The sequence below is a fragment of the Seriola lalandi genome, unplaced genomic scaffold (genome assembly GCF_002814215.2).
Source record: "Seriola lalandi dorsalis isolate HSWRI2012SDOR001 ecotype SW California unplaced genomic scaffold, Sedor1 jcf7180002054840, whole genome shotgun sequence".
Classification (NCBI taxonomy): Eukaryota; Metazoa; Chordata; class Actinopteri; order Carangiformes; family Carangidae; genus Seriola; species Seriola lalandi.
This window is the reverse complement of record NW_019525393.1, coordinates 644,325-656,752: the sequence shown is the minus strand read 5'-3', so window position 1 is coordinate 656,752 and position 12,428 is coordinate 644,325. Positions and strand designations below refer to the sequence as shown.

At 39.9% G+C, this 12,428-nt stretch overlaps 1 protein-coding gene across 2 annotated transcripts in view; it reads right to left on the bottom strand.

Annotated features, from left to right (window-relative positions):
• atp2b2 (ATPase plasma membrane Ca2+ transporting 2) overlaps nucleotides 1–12,428 on the bottom strand; it is a 112,581-nt gene that overhangs the window by 75,839 nt on the left and 24,314 nt on the right. Inside the window, exon 1 of one of the 2 annotated variants that reach the window (XM_023426803.2) lies at nucleotides 12,284–12,422. The exons of the other annotated variant lie outside the window; for it this stretch is intronic. The gene's annotated coding sequence lies outside the window, so the exon portion shown is untranslated. Of the gene's footprint in view, nucleotides 1–12,283; nucleotides 12,423–12,428 lie in introns of those variants that run through there. 2 annotated transcript variants of the gene reach the window in all.

The following is a 12,428-nucleotide window of genomic DNA, read 5'->3' as shown; positions in this document are numbered from 1 at the left end:
AGTAGGTGCACATAAAACACAAAAACCATGTGCTCCACTGCCACTGAGCAAACCCTGCAAACCCTATTCTATTACACTGTTGTTACGAGGGCACTGTATTTTCTTAAGTGCATCACAGACTGGCAGACGGAGTCAATCATTTCTAAAAACAAATATACACAATTCCTGTATTAATAAAAGAGGCCTTCCTATCATAAATATTTTCCATTGGTATTTGAGGCTCTGATGGATTGAAGATTTGATTTCAGGGCAACAGTAAGCATCACTTTTGAGGCTATAGTCTACAGTGCTGTTAAGCAAAAAGTCCCATTAAGCAACTCTTTACTGTAATTCAGTCTTGATGATATCATCATCATCATCAGTCTCTCTTCTTCTATTCACCTTTAAAACAGACTTGTTAGAAATCGACACATTAAAACTGTCATGTGCAATATATTATACTATTTTAATGTCGATTTTACCCTTACATAATTTTGAATATCTGTCTGTATCACGCCTAGTGATTTGTCTGCTAGGTCTCTCAGTTCTGCTCTGTAACTATAAAGAACAAGTGATAATGAAAAAACTGTGCTCTAGAGCAGTTGTTGCTTTCCCTATGATGAAAAGTTCCTGATCTGACAAGTAGTCAGTAGTTTGCTGTCCTCCACAGTGAAGCCATGCACATTCTCCATGTGTGTCTGTCTCAAAATGTCCTTGAGCACAGTGAGGCAGAGCTGAGGTATGAGCTGTGCCCACTGCGCCATCACCACCAGCAGCAGCACTGGCATATAGCCCCCCCTGCCTGTCACAAAAAATAGTGCAGGAGAATTTAATGACGATGGAGCTGCTCTGCACACCTGCACCTCCGAAAGTATCACTTCACAACTTCAGATGACAGGTTTACTAATGCTCACAGGTTTGTATCATGACATTAAGTGTTTCTTTAAAAAACATGTTCAAAAGCACAGATCAGATTTTTTTTTTTTTTTTTTTTTTTTTTTTTTTTTAAAGAAGGTGCTCATGTATAGGGGACCAAATTACAAGAACGCCTTAAAATGTGATGCAATCGATGCAACACCAGTGGAAAACTTCAGCCTCAGAAAGGAACACACCAACAACTCACTGCCATAGTTTCAAAAAATGTAACACTATTAGCTTTACAAAGGTAAATGTGTTGATGACAGTGTGATGATAGTGTATCTACTTCCTGTAAATTACAACAAATACCGTTAAATACAGTTGCTGATTAAGTAAGCGAGTTAGCTGATTGGTTCTTGCTTTCTAAGTTTGAGAGGCTTTGTGCATGATTTAATGACAACATAACAGTGCAAGCACCTATAACAGTGCTGCTTGAGAAGTCACATAAACAACTCAATGAACTCGAAAACAAAGTGGTTTTACTGTGTAAACATATAACCTCTACTACACTGCTAGTTTCAGCAGTTAATCATTTGTGAAACTGACTGGTGAACAATGTTCAGGGAATCCCCTAACACACGTACATGCGCACATTAGATAGCAGCTGCACTGCAATACGGCATTGCAATATCCAAGTGCACACACACTCACACAACCAGAGAGGATGAGGAAGACACGTTTAACTGACATCGTCTCTGAGGTGAATTGTTATATAACAACCACACGAAGAGCCTCCTTTCAGCCACCATCAGTGCTCTCTAATTGGGTCGAAAGCAGCTGTCATGCTAACTAAGCGCAGCAGACAGAGTCTGACGAAGAAAAAGGGTTATTTTAGAAACCAATGCAGGAGCTCGGAAAAAACTGCAGCTCCAACTCATATCAAGCTGAAGAGAAGATAAAGCCGAGAGGAAAAAACAGAGAGAGATGAGTCAGAGAAAGGAGGCACGCACACATACATACACACACACATTACATACTTGCATGTAAACTGTATGTGTGCTTAGCCTATGTCAGGTTATAAATTGTGAAGGGCTTTTGAAGATAAGCAGTTGGCCAGGCAACCCCGATAGCTGCAGGGGTTGCAGTGTGCTACCGCAGAGTGAGATTGAGAGGCGAGAAAGTGAGAGCTGGTGATGATATGCTATAGCTGTGAGATGACTGGGTTAGAGGACAGAGGATGGCACAGTGATATGAGCCTTTGGTCCAAACAGAGAAACCCTAATGGACCCCATCAGTCACATCTATGAAAAACATCTCCTCTCTCCTAAAAGGCTCAAGTAGTGGCTCAATAATATGTTAAGGTGTGCCACTGTGGGCGACTCCATCTCTCCCTCACTCTCTTCCTGACTTCCACCTGCCTCTTCTTGCTGTTCTGCCTCTGCAGCACGCACATCTATTCTGGCTGGTGTGCACATGTTACCTTTCCTCTCACCTTGGTCCATGTTTTCATATTCAACTGCCTGCTCACTCTCATTCACGTTCTTCTTTCAGGGGAACGTCTTTTCATTAACAGTGCTTCATTCTTTGATAATTTGCAACAAATGACTGCCTTTTTTTGTCCTGTCCTTCTTTCTGTTCTCCTACCTGAATATTTTATCCAGGTTGTACTTAGCGTGCAAATGGCATTATACAACGTAAGCGACATTGTCAGGCTGTGGAGGGAGATGCGGAGATGTAAAGTGTAATCCTGCCTGGAGCAGTGGTGTGGAAGCACATTAGGAACTGTAACAAAATCAATACTGGCATTTTATTGCCTGGCAAATTGAAATATAACAAGCAGATAAAGCATGAAAAAACACTTATGGTTATAATTAATGAAAAACCAGCTAACCCAAATGTTGTCTATAATTAACTAATAATAAATAGTGGTATGGCGTTTGCTTAATATTGGTGAAGATGCTCTGGTGCTTTAACAGGCTGTGGTTTTGCCTCTGCATGAGATCATCCTGTAAAGTAGGAGCAGTTTTGCTCTCTTCTGATAAATTCTCCAATTACACTAGACTCCCAGCCTGATTCCTGCGGATCATGGCGCCTTGCTGTCAATCACCTTGAACAGGAACTCAGGGGAGTGGAACCCTGGTAAATTATAAGGTAGGAGGAGTGAAACAAATTTCACTTTATTTAATGTTTTTCTATAAAGCTTTGCTATCCTTCAGTTTAATTGGATTCTTTTTTAATTAAGAGGGTGTGGATTGTGAGTGGCAGAAAGAATAAACAGCAATGAAAGGAATTACAGATATTAGAAACTAGAAGCTTAAGAGTGTCTCTCTTTTCAGAAAGACTATAATTAACAATGACTTTATGTTCTTCTCTATGGAAAAGAAAACATCGAGGGCATCAGTCATTCTACCAGGTGAAGTCTGGTCCTGTAACTTCTGTAACTAGACACAAGGCTACAAACAATGACACGATCACACACCAAGCCAAGCACACGACATGTACAGGGAAATACGCAAGATATTTAACTTTTGTTCAAAGGAGCCAAACAGACAGGGCTCTGTGCTATGTCCTCTAACATAATGCAATGTGATAAAATATATATGTAGATCAATTTTTATTTAAGGTGGACAAGCCACAGCTACTGTAGGTTTTTTTTTTTTTTTAGCTACACTATGTCTAACATGTCAGTTGGTTGGTCCACCTCTTACGTCCAGACTGAAATATCTCAACAGTAGAACAGTAGATGAATTATAATGAGTTTGGTGATTTCCCGACTCACCTACTCAATGGATTGGTGCAAAATTTTGTATTTTGTACTGACATTCATTTGCATGATGACATAACTATTTTGCTCAAAGCACTAAGTATACACTCACAGTGCTGCTGTGGCTTTGGACTGTAAGACTTGTTTCTTTATTAGAGGTTAAATTAAACTGCCCCACCCAAGCCTACAGGACAAGATTACATATTAAACAGCCTTCATGAACATTCCCAGAAAAACATAATACCTGGTAGACTCTAGTTAAAAGACTGTGTACACAGAACAGGAAAACTGTAGTAGGGTCAAACTCTTCACTTGTTCTGTTTGTAATGGTTACACCTTCACAGCCTTTTTTTTAACCATAACCGTACCCACTTGAACCTAGTTGAACCTAGAGTGAGTCTGTTTTAATCTGTTTCACGACCAGATTCACTACCCTCAGGGAATAATGCATCAAACAAGTGGATGACAAATGTGCTTGTGGGGATTTTACTAATCCACACACAGTATGACACATGGTGCAGTCCACATGTAATATGGCTCACAGTGTAGTAATGGCACTGAGTCTGACACTTGCCTGAGAGGGTTTCTAACCAAGAAAGGTCCTGAAAAACATACCGAGTCATCATCATTTTCAAGGTTGAATGCTTGAAGCTTGTGTGTAATGAGGCATAGACCGCGGATTTAGAGTTGTATGTTCAGGTTTTGGGTTACATCTCATGACATAATGGCATACCTATGGCCCTGACAACTCAAAAGAGCATGTGAATAGACAGTTTCTGAAATTTTGTATTTCTTAAATCAGTAATACCACTAAAGCTTGGACTAATCCTAGCATTTATACAGATGTTCATATAAAAAGAGGTTTATGTCAGAAGTTAATTTTGTTTCAGTCGTGCTATTTCTGCCACATGAGGTTTGTTGTTCAGCTTTCAGAAGAGGTTATCTACAGTAAAACATAGTGAAAGGACAGGGAAGGACTTAAGTGATGCTCTTGTCTCCGTAAATGTCACAGAAAAAGAAATGTGCACAGTCATACATGAGAGCACAGGCACTGGCCCTAATATTTGCATATGCGTGAAACCCAATTGTTAAAAACTAAATGTGTTTGACCCCCATCCTCTTCCATGTGTTTCCCTGTGGGCCAGGTTCCTGGCCTCAGATTACTCATCTGTTCCTAGATTTGAAAGTCTTTTTCATGGAAGCCCTCTGTTGCTTGTCAGCTTGACAAGCTGCTTAATCTGTGTCCGGAAAACACCCGGGGATCAAAAAGCATGATACAGCTTCTTAGAGGAGTCCTTCCTGTGCAGCTAAAGGGGCACGCATGGTCAAATAGCATCTGAGATAAACAGCATGGCACTCACTGTTTTGTCATTTCAAAGAATAGAATAGAATAGAATAGAATAGAATAGAATAGAATAGAATAGAAGTTTATTCTATATATCTATTTTTTCAACAATTTTTTTCAGCACTAAGGGACAGACCACCCAAATAAAATTGATTGAAAAACACTGACGCACTTTAAACATCTGACAAACCTCTTCAACTGTCACACACATGAGCAGACACTGCTTACACTTGAGGACAAGTTTGATACGGGACTTATACATGTGATGACACTGTGAAGCTGATGACCATACACCACTTAAGTTCTAACCCCATCATCATTTCCTTAACCTCAAATAAACCAGCTCTTTGCAGCTACAACATACAATGCAAATAAACATGAAGGCGAAACATCCTTCTCTTGTATTTTTCTTTACCTTTCTCACACTCAGCTCTCTTTGACCGTTATCAGCCGTTTGGATTTGATATGTATAGTTGCATTGCAAGACTTTCCCAGATTCAAGTTGTAAACAAAGCAAATGTTTGAAATGATATTGATGGTTTCAGATTAACTGGAGATCAGGTGACTAAAGCCCTTAATCCTCAAAATTACAAGTTAATTTGTGCCAACTGTCTACTATTGTTCCAATCTAATGCAGGCTCGGTCTGAACATCAGTGATAAGAACCAAATGTGGCTAGAATTGGCCAAAATGAATCAGATAACATTTATATTATCTGCTTTGTGTGACATCAATCACTCCTGAGGAATGCCCACCGATCTGTTGATCTGATCTGATTCTGTCTCTCTCAGTCTTTCTAGAGCTTCTCTACATATCGCATGTTTTTATTCCTGCCACTTTCCCTACTTGCATTTAAATAAACTACCCTGGCTTATCTGCCTTTTCTCTCTTGGAACTTCTCCTCTGCCTGTTCGCCTCCTTCCTACGAGGGACATTTGGAGTCTGTTAGGATCCTGTGCTGGGTGGAGGTTGACATGTGCATGTGAGGAAGTGGTATCTGTAAACAATCTGTCTGATGGTGCCACTGAGCGTGCAGGACGAGAATCTACGATCTACAATAGCTCACAAAACATCTGGCCATGGTGATGCATTTGTGTGTCATCGTTTCAGGAGATCAAGCGTTGGTTCAGGCACAGGAAGAAAAGGAGTGATACTGGTGCTCCAGGTTTCACTGGAAAATAGGACAACCGGCATAAGGCCTAGAAAGATAGACTAGAAATAGAAAGAGACACGGGGATGTTACTGTGGCTTTGAATTCAGCTGTCTACAGGGAGATAAGGAGGAATTGAAATGGTGTAATATTGGCTGTAGTATGCACGCAGTAGAACATATATAACTGTTAACAGAACAAAAGAGAGCTTACAAAAGATTCACTGGTAGCCATTTTAGTTCACCAGAAAACATTTATCTTTTTTTTTTTTTCCTGAATTAGCAGCAGCTGCACTCAAATCAGAACTGCATAAGCATATTACGATGCGACAAGTTGTCAATCTTGATTGAGTATGGAGAATCAGGATCACATCTTATGTATTCTGAAGACTGAAAGGCAGTACAACTTTTTTTCTCTTTTTGGGGGGAATGAAGTATAGGGATTAAAGATTCTAAACATTTTAGGCACACATACAGTTATGCATTTGTAGTCACTGAGTCACTAGTCCTGCTGCAAGGTGAAAGAAAGAGAGAAAGAAAGAAAGAAAGAAAGAAAGAAAGAAAGAAAGAAAGAAAGAAAGAAAGAAAGAAAGAACGAACGAACAAACGAACAAACGAACAAACGTACAAACGTACAAACGTACAAACGAACAAACGAACAAAGGAACGAACTCCTGTGGCCCTATCCTTGCTCCAGATGAGCCTGTTGAAATCATGAGGGAGTTATTGGTCTAATTAAATTCAACACATGCAGGCTAAGTGTGCTAGAAGGAGACTGAAGACAGAAGGAGGAGAGGAGAGGAGGAAACATACAAAAATAATTTTAAAAAAAGTGAGTCAGTAACAGTAGACCTGTGAATTTAGCCTCCTTATACGCAACATGAAGAAAGGACATTGTTCAAAACAGGCTTCAGATGAATAGCATAATTTTGTCTCAACACAATGTTTTTCATTCCCTGCTTCATCAAATTGTCAGATTATCAGACCATCCTTTTACACAAACAGTAAAACTGATATTATTATCTATTATTTACCATTTTATTTGCAATTTTAGAGACATTTGGTTACTATAGAGATAGTTCCTCAATTACATCCCATGTTCAAACATTTTACCACTTATTAGGATATATTCAATTCTAACAAATACCTGACATTCCAAACAACTGTTAGAAATGTGTGTTTTTGTACTGTCACTCAATAGCATAACATTCTAGTTTAAGTCCTGAGATGGGCACGGGGTAAGTGTTGCTATAAAGTGTCATACGTGATATGTCATCAAAATGTGAGCTGGAGATGATATGATACAAGCTCATATCACCACTTTTACTTGATTTACCACTTTAATATTGTCTCCCTGCTCCTTCACTTGATAATTTGAGCAGTGACGAAAGTGGAGAGGGAGAAACAACAAGGTAGTAGTAGCAAAACCAAATGCAAACATTACACTGCAACATTGTACATGTAAAAAACAATTTCATACTGTAGTCCCCAGTGGTAGCATCAAAAAATACTGAGGCAAAACAGCAATTTATGCCGCTATTTCCAAACCCATTAATAAATGTATTTTGATGTGAATTTAAATGTTTACATATAAAAAAATATGTATCAAACAGTAAAAAGCTGGTCTAAACACACTGAACCTTAAATGTAGTTTTGTGATGAAAAAATATGCCATTTAATCTGCATAAACATTACCTCAGCGTCATCGCTCAGTGATGTCGGATTGATGGACAGGGTCGTAAAAATTCCATCATAATCTATTATTTTCTATGATTTTAATATTCATTTGTAATGATAATGAGACTTATTTAACATCATTTAATTTTCAAAAACAACTCAGATTATGCATTTATAAGGGCATGGAGAGATAAGATCAACACAGACACTGACCGTGTTGTCACTTTACACGAACCACATGAAGTAAATTTAAAAAAAATAAATTTCATAGTGACAGCGGAGGGCACTAAAACACCGCCTGAACAGGCAAATATGAACTACTAAATTTTGCAGAATTAGACAATTACAATTAAAATATGAAAGTCACAACCCTCGGACAGCCTCTAGCTCGGGAACATTTCTCCCAGGGAGGTGATCAGAAGTCCGTAAGACTCTCTGAACGTGGGATTTCCCGATCCTGCAAGTACTAGCTTCAGCAGGAGGAAACCCCTCAGATTGCGCTCCTTCTGCACCAGGGGTGCAGCTGCACAGGCTCCAATCTGTCGAAATGATGGACAGCATTCAGATTTCTCCGTCTGTTTAAAAAATTCAGTCGATAATGGAAAATACTCAGTCAATGCAACTCCTGCCAACAAGCCCCCCTCCAATAGCTTTCGCCTGCCTGAGAAAAATGCCCAACAAGGTTAATCAAACATGGCTTGATATCCCATCATATTGATGTGAATAAGAAAGAAAGAAAGCTTTTGAATCAAGTTGTTCAAAAGTGAACGCAATGACTATCAAATCTGTCTAGAAGAAACTAAAAAACATGTAACTTCATGCAGGGTGAAAACAAGTCCTCACTGACCACATCACTTTCTAAAAAACGTCTTCATCCAATCACCAGGCAACACACCAAAAATATAATGACTGACAGGCGAGGAACAGAGATAGATAAAAGCTATTAGTCACTGTCTCTCACTGCGCCATACACTTGTGTATGTGCACAAGCACACACTGTGCTGTCAGATTCTCACATAATGGGTGAGTGGAACTCAAAGTCTTTTCACCTGGATAAGATCAATTAGAAAAACATCGATGCCTACTGCTGGATCCAATGTGCAATGTGACATTACAATCAACACAAGTGGTTGTCAAAGTCACATGACTGCCTGCAAGTGCTTACGTCCTGCCTTTCAACACATCTTATGAACACTTGCTACCTGAGGTATATTTCATTAAGTAAAAAAAAAATTGTGACTGGAATGACTTTTAGAACTGACATTTGTCGTCATCAGATATAACTGAGTTAAAAGATTTTTGTGAAGCTTAAAAATATATATATTATTGTGACCAACTTCTGTCCTAAGACCCTTAGTTCTCTAAGAAAAAAATGGAGGCTTTGAAACATTTGGCTGAATTAAGAGTAAGAATTAAATTTAAACCGTCTTCAAATTGCGTGACTGTCTTATCCCTCTCACTTGCTGCCTAAACTCACCCCTCTCACCCTCCTCTCCTCTCCTTTTCTTTTCTCTCCTCTGTGTTCTCTAAGAGTTCTTCCACTGGTAGAAAGGCTTACAAACTCAAAATGAGCTATTTATAACATTACCGAGCACCATCTATTATCCTCTGTCATTTGTTATTACCAAAGACAAGAAGAAATAACTACTGAACAGCATCTGTCCTTGGCTCAAGTCTCCTTTTCAAGATTTCTTTTTTTTTTTTTTTGTAGAAAAATAACTGTCAGGTCTCTTTACCACTGCATTTGTCGCCATGCTACACAGAGGTGATGGTGACACAGCAAAATTTAATGCATTGCGACGCTAACAGATTCTCTCCTGACTATATGAGATATGACAGAGCAGTGCAAGGTATGGACTTTCTCTGAAGGCTGTTTTTCTTGTACTTATCTGTTGTTTGTCTTAATGATTGTTTAATAAAACATATTTCTGTGTATATGCATGAAGTACCTTCGCATGGAAAAGCAAACCTTGGTATTTCCAATACACAAGTGAAGGACTGGTTAAAGCTCATATACAGTATTGAGTTTAGTAGATGAGTTTACTCCTGGATTGATGCTACATCTGTCCTATAATGCCATCAAATGTGTGGGTAAGATATCTAAAATTGTTTTGAAAGATGTGGAGTTTCAGAGGACAATGAGACAGCTGATAAATATTTTTTCATCTCTTTTGCTCCAAATTTTCCTTCTTTCCTCCATTTTCAGTCTATGTTCACATTTCTGTGTCTTCTGTCATGACTGCCTCATCACCTGTGTGTTTTCCATACTTTAGAAAGGGATTAAAGAAAGAAAGAAAGAAAGAAAGAAAGAAAGAAAGAAAGAAAGAAAGAAAAAGAAAGAAAGAAAGAAAGAAAGAAAAGAGGACTGACATTGCTTCTGAGCTGTCTGGCTGTCTTGGTGCAGTGGAGCTGATGGTTGAGGTCACACAGTCATCCCAGCCCCAGCAGAGGCACAATCAATTTCCTATGGCAGCCTGTCTAACAGTGTGGCTGACTGACTGAATGAATGACTGAACAACTGATTTGCTGACTGAATGAATGCATGAGTGACCGAATGACTTGGTGGCTAGGCAAATGGCTGACTGGTTGTTTGACTGCCTAGCTGGGCTGAGGTTTCTCTGAATGAATTTTTTTTTTTTTGTACACACACTGACTAACTGGCTGTCCACTGAACTGACTGACAAGTCAAGCAACCAGACAACAAGCCAGTGAGCCTGTCAGTTTGATAAGACAAGTAAGAAAATGTTTCAACTAACCAGCCAGTGAAATTCCAAATTCATAAGCCTGTGACAGTACTCAGCCACAGAGCCAGCCAAGCAACCAGTCAGCCAGGAAAGCAGACCGCCGACAGATCGAGGAGGAGAGGTGATAATGTTCCCTATTAATTCAGTCACCATGCCAAAACAGTCAGTTAGCTAAAGCAGTGAAGACAGCTCGCAAGCAAACACACATGATGAGTTACGGCGGCAAAGCCTGCTGCTATGACAGAACCAGTCAATAAGTGTGACAGAGAAGAGAGACTGCAGACTTCATGCTGCCAACAGATGGCCTGACAGAGTGAAGAGGTGAGCAATGAAACATTTTCATCTAGAGAAATGACAAGACAAGATGATCTGAATTCTCCTAAAAGGCAGTTTGTCATAGAGCACGGACCTACACAACATACATAATACATATGTGCATGTCGACTACCTATCTATCTATATATCTATCTATCTACATCTATCTACATAGTATGAATATATATATATATATATATATATACACACACACATACATACATACATACTGCAATATGCTTGCATATTGTGATTGGCCAGTGAGCACTGTCACAGCACACTGTCATGCGCACCCCGAATGACAGTCTCACAGAGAGGGCTGGAAAAGAAAAAGATTTTCAAGATCCACCGGCTCACTGATGCAGCAGGATTTCTCCCTGTGCTCCCGATGGCCAGGCCAACTATGACAGACGTTGTGTGTGTGTGTGTGTGTGTGTGTGTGTGTGTGTGTGTGTGTGTGTGTGTGTGTGTGTGTGTGAGTGAGCGAGTGAATGAGTGAGTGATCAAGAGTGAGAGTGAGAGAGAGTGAGAGAGAGAGAGAGAGAGTGAGAGAGAGAGAGAGAGGGGTGTTTCTTACTGTCTTTGTGCAAAGCTGAAAGTTCCAAGCTTAAACTGAGTTGACTCGGTGACAAGTTTAGAGTTGGCTGCCATGGACGGGCCACACTGCCTACAATACACACACAGCACAGCACATTGCCCTTGTACCGCAACCACGGGTACTGCATTAGCCACTGTGGTTGAAAGTTTTTTTTTTTGTCACTGGCTTAGCTGGTCTCTCCCTGCCTGCACCTGCACTCTCATCATCACTTGTGTCTGAGGCGGGACTCGTTGGGTCTCCCTGTCCGTCAGCCTCCTCCTCTCTCTCTCTTCATTTTGTTTTTTTAAAATAATCATCAAAAAATAATCTTCATCTTTGGAACAGGGTAACAGCTAAATGGATTGTTTCACCGGGGAGAGTGCGAGTAGGGAGACACTGACTGAGCCAGTGAAAAAGAAAAAGAAAGGGTACTACTTTCAACCACAATGGCTAACGCAGTATCCAAAACAGCACCAAAATCATCATCATGCACTTGCAACAAATGCAACCACGTGAAATTTTAACTGGCACGTTCTCAAAAAATGCTTGCTCACAGTCTAGAGCCCTGAACAAAGATAGATGCACACATAACAAATAGATCGCAAAACATGACTCCATTCTGCAGGAGAATTATTTCCTTCATCTTCATCTCTCCTCTCCCTCTATAACAGATCACCTGCTTCTCACCCCGTCGCCTGCCGACACAGGGCTACAGTGTTACCCATGTTCTGCATACCCACAAACACACACACATGAAATGTGTACAGATAATATTCATCATAGCCTCCCAACATGCAGATGATTTGCACCAAAAGAATAAAAAGCAGATAAGCTGTTCTTTCTTTCACATTATACTCAAGGACAATGTATACTTACATGGCAGCAACGTTGTCACCATCATCACCATGACGTGAAAATCCTCTCACCTAAAAATGATGCAGCGGCGGACTAACCACCACAGCGGTGTTCAGTATGTGTGTGTGTATGTATGTGTGAGTGAGTGAGTGTAGGTGTGCGTGTG